Consider the following 11437-nt stretch of genomic DNA (forward strand, 5'->3'; position numbering starts at 1 on the left):
CTTCGCTATTGATCTGAATATCCCTAAAGTGATCGTGGAGAGTGATTCTTTAGAGGTAATTAGCTGCATCAACAATCCAATTTCGACATGTAATTGGAAGATTTTTCAACTGTTGAAAGAAATAAGACAAAAGGCTCTTCTTTTTGTTGATGCTCATTGGGAATGGGTTCCTCGTAAAGCAAATGTTGCTGCGCACTTGACGACTTTTCTTGCTAAGAAGGAGGTGGGTCTGCAAAGATGGGTCAATCGACCACCACCTTCACTCTTACGAGTCCTCAGAAGTGATGGGTTGCCTGGGCCTCCATGAGTTCCTTATTCATTTCTTTTGTTCTTTTGGTTGTTTTGAGGGTCTCCTTCCTTGTCCTGTTCATGTCGAACCGGTTGGAGAATTGATTTTTCCTCTATTTTGTTGCTGTGTATTTGGTCTTTTTTGGGCCTTCCCCTTGGGCGTTTCCTTGGGTGTTTTATTGATTGAAGTCTATTCACCAAAAAAAAAATTCACATTTTTGAGAACAAGAGTTTTATTTTTTCTTTCTGCATCTGAAATAGAGGCATTTCTGTGTGTGAAATAGAGGCCAAAGTCCTACTAGAGATAATTGCATCATATATACTGTCTTGGAGCCTAGCTACCCTAGTCCCCAGATAGATCATCTAATAGTGTGCACAAGAATGTGGAACCTAGGAGCATCAGGATAGAAAGACCGAGCTCCAAAGAGAGCAAAACTAGCAGTGGTGTTAGCAAAGAAACTTCTTCTAATGATATATGTCAAGTTTTGTATCCATCCACTAAAGTGCCAAGGGACGAGGATTTGAGAATACTAAGGATTCAAGTTCAAAAAATAAAAATAAAAAGAAGACTAAGGATTAGTAATAGAGCGTGTATGATATAAATTCATTGGTTAATTTTACACACACGCAGCTTTTCTGGTGAGGAATCTATTTTTTTCAGTCATTTTAAGTGATCGCTTATTACAATAACTTTTCGGTTACATGTTAATATCTCCACGGTTCAATTTTTAGGTTTTCATGAGTAGATGACCTCTACAAATTTTCAATCAAATTGATAATCATTAAGATACAAAACTAAATCAAATCAATGGACGAACTGAATCTGTCCAACCTGAACCGTGCCTGTTCAGAATTAGTAAATCACAATAATGAAAACCCAAATGATCATCGATTTGGCCAAAAATTTGCATAATTGATCTACCTATAGGGTCCTAAAAACCGAACGGTTGAGATTCGATATGTGATGGAAACAGAATTGATCTACCTATAGTGAGGACGTCGATGCTTCTGCTCCGTTCATGAGGCGATAGCGCGGTGGGGCTTGCCAGACGGAGGCTAGGGGTCGATCTTGACCTTCTTCTTGCTGGTGGAGTCACCAGCTACCAATTTGCAATTGCTACCCAGAACATTGAAGTTTTAGGTGAGGTCACTGCCTAGAACCTTCGACATCGATCGCTGCCCATAAGCGGTCTGGGATGCCTCTGGCCTCCGCCCAGCAAGATTTGCGCTGCTGTCGGCGCCTGATTGCTGGAGAAGCATCGACACATCCACTCTAGAATGGGCCTACACACACACCCCTTTCTATAGAGCACCTCCTTACTTTAAGAATTTGAGGATTTTTGTTAAAGAAAAATGCACCAACACTCCCTCAACTCTTGTGCACCAGCCAATTTGATACCCAGACTCACAATGGTATCAATGTGATACCTAGACTCAAAATTTGCTATCAACGACATACTTCGGTCAATCGTCTGTCAAATATGATGATGTGGCATATACGGGGGGAAAAAGATAGGGGCAAAAAGGTTTTTTTAACTTGTTAATAAAATAAATTCAATTACACTAAAAAATATATATTCGTTGGTCACATCATGATAATTTTGATTGTTTTTTCCTTTCTTTTGCAGTTTTACTCTTTGCTTAATTTCTGGAACGAGTCCATGTATTGTTTTCCTCTCTCTTTTGTTTAAGCTATAGCCTGAATTCTTTGTAAACCCAGCAGCCTATCAAACCAAAACCCAATTCACACCTCAAATCAAAGAGTTAGACACCAATACAAGCAACCCATTCAGAACCAATGAACAACATAATCTATCTAATTGGAAACTAAAAACCTAGATAGAGACACCCATCTCCATAAACTTAATCACAGAAGCAATAATAAAAGCAACCAAAAGTCCTATTTTTGAAGTATCACTCTCTTTCTGTGAGTCGAACCCAGAAGTAGAAACACCTTACACATCTGCTTCTCGCTTGATGAATTAAACCCCAATGTAAATTCATTTGGGTTATAGCTGTGAAGAAGCTCATAGATGATAGTGTGGACCGTGGAAAGAGAAAGGCAGAGCTGATGATTACAATATCTGCCCCCAAAATCAATCATCCCTTGATGAATTAAACCCATATGTAACTTCAGTTATTCGTATCAAAGCTCTCAACCTACAAACACACAATCTTTTCTTCGAACCAAGAAACAAGCAAACAAACCTAGGGTCTCCCGGACTCAATCCCCACCGCCTTCTTCAAATACCACTTCACCGACGGCGACTTGATGGTGAACTCAAAAGTGTTGTCCTTGAACGCCGCTCGGAGTGTCGGGTTTGGGTTTGAACTTCTGCATTCGAGCGTTGAAGTCTTTGCAGAAGGCCATCAGGTTGAGTGGGGACTGACCTAGAGTCGGACCCAGGAACAAAGGAAGAAGAAGAGGAGAGAGAAAATTATTTTTAAAAAATCATTTAATTAAATAATTAAGTTGTTGGTAGAAGTTGAGGGTTATTTTGGTCATTTGTCATCTCTATTTTCTCCACGTGCTTGTCACATCAGCTCTTTAACAAAACCGTTACGAAAATTTAACGGAGGTATGTCGTTCATAGTAATACAAGACTTCAGGTATCAAATTGGCCTATACTCTAGAGTTGAGGGACTGTTGGTGCATTTTTCTTTTTTTATTATTTTACACAAGTATGTGACATAATTCAATGATCTCAACTGTTGATTCTTTAGATTCCTATGTAAGAATGATGTCTACAAAAAATTAACCAAATCCATAATCATTTGGTTATTCAAAATTGTGTAAACAAATGTAATCCGTTAAATAAAATTAAAACAAACATTGTGCTAATCAAATGGTTAAACCGTTTTCTAATTTGGCTAATTTTTTGTAGGATTCATATGTGTGTAGTTAACTAAAGAACCAATGGTTGTGATTATTAAAATACATCCTAAAATAAATAAATAAAATCCTCACTTTAAGAGTTTAAGGACGTCTTCTCTTGATCCTCCTATATATATAGCCCTTCTAGTGAGGGATCCATTTTTTTGGCAATTTTAAAGGATCGCTCATTAGACCCACTTCGATCACATATTCACATTTTAACCATTCAGTTTTTAGGTATAAATGAGTAGATCATCTCTAAAAAATTTCAGCCAAACTAATCATCATTAAGGCTTTCATAATTGCGATTTACAATTATGAACACGAAGGGTTCTGGTTGGACAAATTCAGTTCATCTATTAATTTAATCTATTTTGATATCTTAACAATCATCAATTTGGCTGAGAATTTTCATAAGTGATCTATACATTATGAACTAAAAACTGAATGGTTGAAATGCTGAAATACGATCGAAAAGTGGGTCCCACAATGTATCCCTTAAAATGGCCAAAAAAAAGGATCCCTTAGTAGAAGGGCTGTGTGTGTGTGTGTGTGTCCATTTTGTGAGGGATTCTATTTTTTGACCATTTTAAGAGATTGCTTATTAGACAAACTTTTTGATCACATATTAGGATCTTGACTGTTCAGTTTTGAGGTCTTTATGAGTAAATCATTTCTGCAAATTTTGAGCCAAATTGATGATAGTTATAGATATATAAATATATAAGCCAATAACAATCCACTTCATATCCAAATACAAAGTTCATTGGATCCTAATGTGGTAGTAAGAATTAAAACATGATATTGTATCTCACCATATTTTCGTCAAGTGCTGGGATCGATTCAATTATGTTGCACCCCGCATCTAAATTTACCCGTATACTAGTCATTTGAACGGTAAACGATAATTATTTTCCCTTTTACTTTTAGGGGGTCCCAAAAGTTGAATTTTTGTTTTGTTCATCTTTTGAGAAAACTTCATTCTCGAAAGTTGTAGAGCTTGTTAAACCAAATTCGTGGACACACGGCACACAAAAATCAATGTTTGCATGAAAGAGTTACGATCAGAAAGTGAAAGTTACTATTTTGAGAAACTTACTATAAATAGTTGTTTGATCTTTCTATTTCGGGGAGGTTTCCATTTCATTTCGAAAAACCCTATTTCCCAATTCTATTGACACAAACCCGGATTAACCAACCCAACCTGAACGAAGATTCGGTGATATTTATGTCGTTTGGCTGCCTCTGATCATGCCACGAACACCATCCGAACCGCCTATTCCTCCTCTTGACATCGATAGAAGCATTTCATGCCATCGAGCTTTGAAAAGAGAGATTCGAAGCAAGGTTCTCCTCGGGACCGCGCCTAACAACCTGATTTGATCTCGCTATTCTGGCTATTTTGAGTCGAGAAGCTACCAGCTCTTTGAAGTCCATGGTCCATTGATCGTCCTGGTACCCGCCTTCTTGCACAACTTGACCAAAGGTGAGAGATTCGCTAATTGGAAGATTTTGGGTGCTAATTTTGTCTTGGCTTTGTCTGGCTGTTCTAGGCTGAAACTAAGTCGGCCACTGGTATTGACTTTCTTCCTCTGGTCGAGATGAACATTTAGGTGTATGCAGTTTGCTGTAATTCATAGTCTGGGATGGAGGCGCGTGGTGACGCGTGCCACCTGCTATGGCCCTCTGTTTTTGTTCATTCGATATGATTTTTTTATGATTGGTGAATGTTTGATAATAATTAGAATTTCTGAAGCATTGAGATTTCGGGGTATTATTTGTGATGATCCGATCATTGGGTCAATCCTATTTTTCGATTGATTGTTTGAATTATCGAGATAACGTGACCTATAAAGTTTGAATTTGTTTCGATGTAAATTCAAGCTTTCGACAAATTATCGTTTCAGGGTTTCGATCTTGTTATGTTAATTCAATTTTGATTCTCAAAATCCATTATTCATGATTATCAATTTGTTCAAGACGATATGCAATTCGAGCTTGTAGAGGAATTCGTCAGACGGCCTAGCTGTAAATTCGTGAGTGGACATTTTCTTTTTAAATTAAAGATGCATGCAATACTATATTTTCAAGTATCAATGACAAGACCTGCTCCGAATATCAACTCGAAATCTGAAGTGGCCCTATGCGCCCACCTTAGGAATAATTTTACCAAAAATTTAATAGAATTACTCCTAAAAAATGGACTATCCAAGCCTGTGAAAACAAAGACACACATCTAATAGGTAATAACCACTCAATCTATATGAGCCTACATGCTTCAACAATTCATCTTCCATTAAGTAATATCAAAAAATCTTAAGCATAGTATCCGATATCAGTTTATTATTCCAACTCAATTCGGCATTTAGAACAATTTGGATCAATGACTAAAGTAAAATATAAGTAGGTTAAACATATAACCGACAATGAGGATGGAAGTGGTCGACTTTATGTCTCGACTCTTATGAACGCCTAACCTCAATTAATTAGCATTTAAGAAAACCGTTAGAGTGAATGGACAAAAAATAAATGATTTCAAGGAAATAAAATAAAATTTAAAACTTTCCTAATTTTATTCTCAAATAAAAGCAAACCATACGGTAAGTTTTCATGAAATACTTTTAATTAGTCTCTGATCGATACTGATATCATAAAACATACTGTAAATCAACTCATTTAAAATCCGAGCATCTTAGAATTATTTTAGAAATCCCAGAAATCTCAAAATCTCAACATCTCATTGAAAATACACAATCTCAAAATCATTTCAAATTCTCACGCGATCAAATATCTCAAAATACTTTTAAAAACATATTGTTTCTTACATGACAAAATATGTGATGACTAGATGGTATTGCCGACTAGTCACCTCATGCCACTTGGGGGGTACTATCAACCAAGTGACGCATTGGAGGGTATTGCCGACAAGAGTACGAGGAGGCGATGGCTATAGGGTATTGCCAACTAACCATCTCATACCATCTGGAAAGTACTGCAGACCAGATGACACATTAGAAGGTTCTGCCAATTGGAATACTATGAGGCGATGGCTAAAGGGTACTGTCGATTAATCATCTCATGCCACCTGGAGGGTACTACCAAGTACCGACAAGGATTGAAATATCTGCGATATTTTTGATATATTCCTTGATATCTCTGATAGGAGGAAAGTATCTTATCTTCCACTGTTTCTGCGAAATTTATTCGATATCGTCAAATATCACTGATATATTAGATATTTGGGATATATCTTCGATAAAATGAAGAATTATCTGTAAAATTTGATGGCAAAAAAAAAAAACTTAGTTATTTATAGAGAAATATACATTATGGAATATGGAGATTATATCAGAGAGTAAAATTTTTAACAACGGTTTCTAGTAAGGATGTGGCCAAATAAAGATGCAAATTAACTTGTTTGGGAAAAATACCTCAATGTGAAACCTCTGAAGGCAGATTTGAGTGAAGTAAAATTCCCTCAACGCAAATCTGGATGATGGGAAATCCCCTCAAGGTGATTCTGGGTGAGAAGTAATTCTCTAAATGCAAATCTATGTGAGGAGAGATCTCCTCAAGGTGAATCTGAGTAAGTAGAAATTCCCTCAAACCGAATCTGGGTGAGAAGTATTCCCTTCAAGGGAAATCCGAGTGAGGAGTGAAATCCCAGTGAGGAGAAATATCCTGAAGACGAATCTGGGCAAGGAGACTTCATGATGAAGCAATTTCAGTAAAAGAAAACAAACTTGATGGAGTTATGTTTCAAAAAATAAATCATTCACTTCATGTTTCTCAATTATATGGGATTGGCCTCAATTATATTAATTTTCAGACAAAGAGACCATACTATTGGGTTATAATCCACAGAAGAGTGTAAAAAAATGTGGTGCAATTATATGAATCATTTCGTACTATGTCTGTGACTCTATGTGGTCTGTAGTTTGTAGTTGACTCTATGTAGTCTATGTAGTCTGTTCGTAGACTAGCGACTGACTTTTTAACCACCTATAGTCTCTTTTTGAATATAGATGAAGTTGATATTCATATATATTTATCTGTAATTCCAATAAATTGACTCTTTAAAAAAAGATTTTTTTTTCGGTATTCCCTATATATCCTTGAGATTTCTGATATCTCCTTTTTTTAAAGTTCCGATAGATATGTAAAAATCAGTATTTTAATTCTTGCTGGCGACCAGGTGACACATCGGAGGATATTACCAACTGGAATTTATATTCTGGAGGGTATTTTTGACCAGAATATTGTCTGGAGGGTACTGCCTACCAAACTATTACTTGGAGGATACTGCCGAGCAGGTAATGCATGCATACGCTAACATCATCAACTTTCATATTTACCTCCTCTAATTCATAACTCCAATTCATTAATTTCTCATTTTATCTTTCAAAAGAAAACCTCTATAGCTCACTAATGCGAGTATCGGTTAAAATTCTAAGAATACTCATAGCTCAAAATAAACTCAATATCAATACATTGTCAATAAAATATTTTTAATTCAACAACTTTCTAAAAGCAATTTCTAAACTCATTATTTTGTAAAATCTCCATAAAAACTCAATGAGCCAATAATATTAATATTCGAAAAGGAAATCATCAAACCGTGAAAATCACATATCAAATCTCAATAATATTACGGAAAGTAATAGTAATAATATTGCCTGCATATTTAATTTAGAAAGCCAATGTCTGCTCACAATATTACGGATATAACGGTCGTCTGATGAATTCCTTCTCGAGCTCGATCTACAGGTCGTCCTGACCGAAATAAAAACTTCTCCAAATTGAAAAGGTGGAAAATGCTATTTATAGTATGTTTCCTGAGATAGTAACTTCTCCTTTTCAGAACCTAACTTCTTCATGTGAACTATGATTTTGCGTGCCACATGTCCACAGACTCGATTTAAAATTATCTTCAACTTTCCAGAAGAAAGTTTCCTCGAACACTGAGTCAAAGAAAGAGTCAACATTTGGAGCCCCTAAAAGTTGTAACTGAAAGTAAAAAGTAAAGATTTTAATCTTTTACCGTCTAAATGACCAGTAAACTGGTAAATTTAGGTACGAGGTGTAACAATTAAATTTTTGTATTGATTTAAATTAATAACGGTTGAGGCTTGACATTGATTTTACGTGTTATTTGTGGTCTATTGAGATTTCATGAACTATGATTTTAATGATTTGTGATAAGTTATGACATTGGTTAAATTGATGTTGTTTTCCTTTTCGAAAGTTTAATTGATTCTTCGAGTCATTTGAATTTGAATTATTGAGAATTTTCTTTTTGAAAAGTTGATGAGTTAAAAATTGTATGAGAGTTAATGAGTTTGGATTATGATTTAGAGGAGGTAATTATGTTGTTGCATGCATGCATATTTTGGTAGCCAGTACCCTCTAGGTAATAGTATCTAGTCGGCAATACTCTCTAGACAATATTTTGGTTAGCTGTATCCTTTTGACTATATATCAGGTCAGCAGTACCCTCTGATGCATCATCTGGTCAGCAGTACCCTCTAGGTGGCATGAGATGGTTAGTCGACAGTACCCTCTAACGTGTCATGAGCTGGTTATGCTTATGTTGTAACCTTTTTAGAGTAGCAGGTGGATTTTAGTTTTTCCATCTTTTATTTTTCTGCATTATACTTGGGGGTACATTTTTGTCCTATGTTTTTGTAATTTTAGGTTTTTTCATTAATAAAATTTTGCATAAGGGGACGGGCAGTGGGTTCCCAGAGTGTGGTAGACCCTTCTCCTTTGGGATTGAGGGTGGGACTTGTTTCTTACATCGTCTATCTCCAATGAACTAATATTGTCTAATCCCTTATCGATTTTAAAATAAAATTAAAAAAGAAAAAAAAAGACCAGAGGAAGAACACAAGATAATCTAACCAATTACCAACCTAAAATTCTAGAGTAGATGCATAGAAATCTTAGCTCAAAAGCCACCAACTGAGCAGTAATCCACCTCCTGCAATTTGAGATTGTATATATTGCATCGCATTTGAGGTTACCAAACCAAGCATTTAAGCAGCTAGGAGCATTTTTAGCAATGCTAGCTATTTTTTAGTCAAATTTTAGCTGAAGTGGCTAAAAAGTCATTTTAGCTAGCCACTTTATAATTTACGTCTGCATCAATGTTCTATATTTTAGCTAGTTTTGAATTTATATTATTTTTTAAATGAATATTAAATAGTTTAAATGTATTTATAAATTACATAAAATAACTTAAAATGAATGTTTTAAATTATAGAGAGCCACATCCCGCTCTCTATATTTAGGAGCGAGATAGTTAAAAGTTATAATAAAGAGTCACTTAGGAGTCTGGTGTAGCTACTAAAATATATAAAAAGCTAAATATGCTCTCCAAAATAGCTAAGGAGCCACAATAGACAGTTTGTTAAAGATGCTGTAGGCTCTTTTTTTTGTTTTTTTTTAATTATTTTATTTTTTAATATTAGTTTCTTTCTCATTTCACTGATCATATAATATTAGTGAAATTTAAATATGTCATTTTCACGTTTTCGGTTACTCTAATTAACCAAAATGTTACAACTCACCAAGATTTTAAATTTCGATCTACGAATTGTGGATCTGTATCCTGGTTAATCAATGATCCATCCCATTTTGTAATGATGAAACAATCCCGGGACACACAGACACCGTAGTGGAACTATGGTAAAGTGATCAATAATTAATCTTCCATCATCATCCCATCCTGGCTAGTGTATATATATATATATATATATATATATATATATATATATATATAGCACCAATTAAAATCAAAAAGGTATTTCAGTCAGCTTTTTTCATAGGGTACACACTAACAGCACGGCAAGAATATTTTGAAATGCATACCGACCAATAATGCTTGCGTACCATACAGTAGCTAGCTTAATATGAATTTTCAGTTCAATGCTTTTACTAATAGCTGTAGCTGCAAACCCCCGCCGCCCCCCCCAACCTTCCTTTATTTATTTATGGGACCATCCTTATTTTGTAGGACGCTGGTGCAAAATAAAAATCTAACTATAGATTTGTCTTGTCGACACTTTTAGGTGGATTTGTCTTTTGCCCTATCGTCTTACAAATTAATAATGGTCTACTTCGGATCACATATTGATGAAGGACATAGTAGTTTTAAGTGTACGTGTAGCCTAAAAAACTGAGATGGACATCTTTATGTAGATTTGTCTTTTGCCCTACTGCCTTACAAATTAATGATTGTCTAGTTCCATTCACACATTTATGAAGGACATAGCAGTATTGCAGTAACCTAAAAAATTGAGATTGCATACCTTTAGATATATTTCTCTTTTGTCCTACCGTCTCACAAATTAATGATGGTCTAATTCCAATCACATATTGATGAAGGACAGCAGTTTTAGGTCTCCATGACTCCATGTAACCCATACAAACTAAGAGGACATTTAAGGATGGTCCATTTCCCATACTTTTGCTCCACCGTCCTACAAATTAAGGATGGTCCATTTCTCATACTTTTGAAACCAAAAATGTAATACACGTATTATAAACTATATATATATATATATATCTCGTATTTTAAACATATTATTGAAAAAAAATTAATATTTTGAAATTAAAATATTAATTAATTAACTAAAAATATTTTACCAAACTATTTAATAAAAATGTTCGAATAATACATGTACATATTTTTTGCATATTTTACATATCCCCTATTGTATTCACTAACTACTACAATCTATCACTTCCTGAAACTCGTTATTTTCATTTTAGACAAAATTAAAAGACATTATATTTCCCAGTCTTAATTAGAATGACATTCCCCCTAATTAAACTGGGGAGTTGTATAAACCATATGCATCATCGATCGATCTGTAATTAAAATGGATGAAAACAAGAAAAGAGCTATTGGTGATCAAGGTCCAAATTACCATAAAGGAAATTACATCTCAACGGTTCTATTGTTTTGATGGATAGAATAACCTACCTGGATTAGCTTTTTGGGAGATTTCTAAAAGAACAATTTGGAACACGTTTACTGCATGTAATCGTTCTTTCACTTCTTTGATATATATAATATCGCGCGCACATCGAAAGTTGGAACAGAATAATAAGTGATCTGAGAGCATAAGTGGGAGAAGCACATATAAATATTTGTCGCATTACTCACATGGAAATGGACCCGTTTCTGTATCATTATATACAACAAAAGAGATTGACATTATTGTTTCTTCCCTTTGTTTTTTTGTTCTTTTTAGCAGAGAACTTGTGGAG

The sequence above is a fragment of the Rosa chinensis genome, chromosome 3 (genome assembly GCF_002994745.2).
Source record: "Rosa chinensis cultivar Old Blush chromosome 3, RchiOBHm-V2, whole genome shotgun sequence".
Classification (NCBI taxonomy): Eukaryota; Viridiplantae; Streptophyta; class Magnoliopsida; order Rosales; family Rosaceae; genus Rosa; species Rosa chinensis.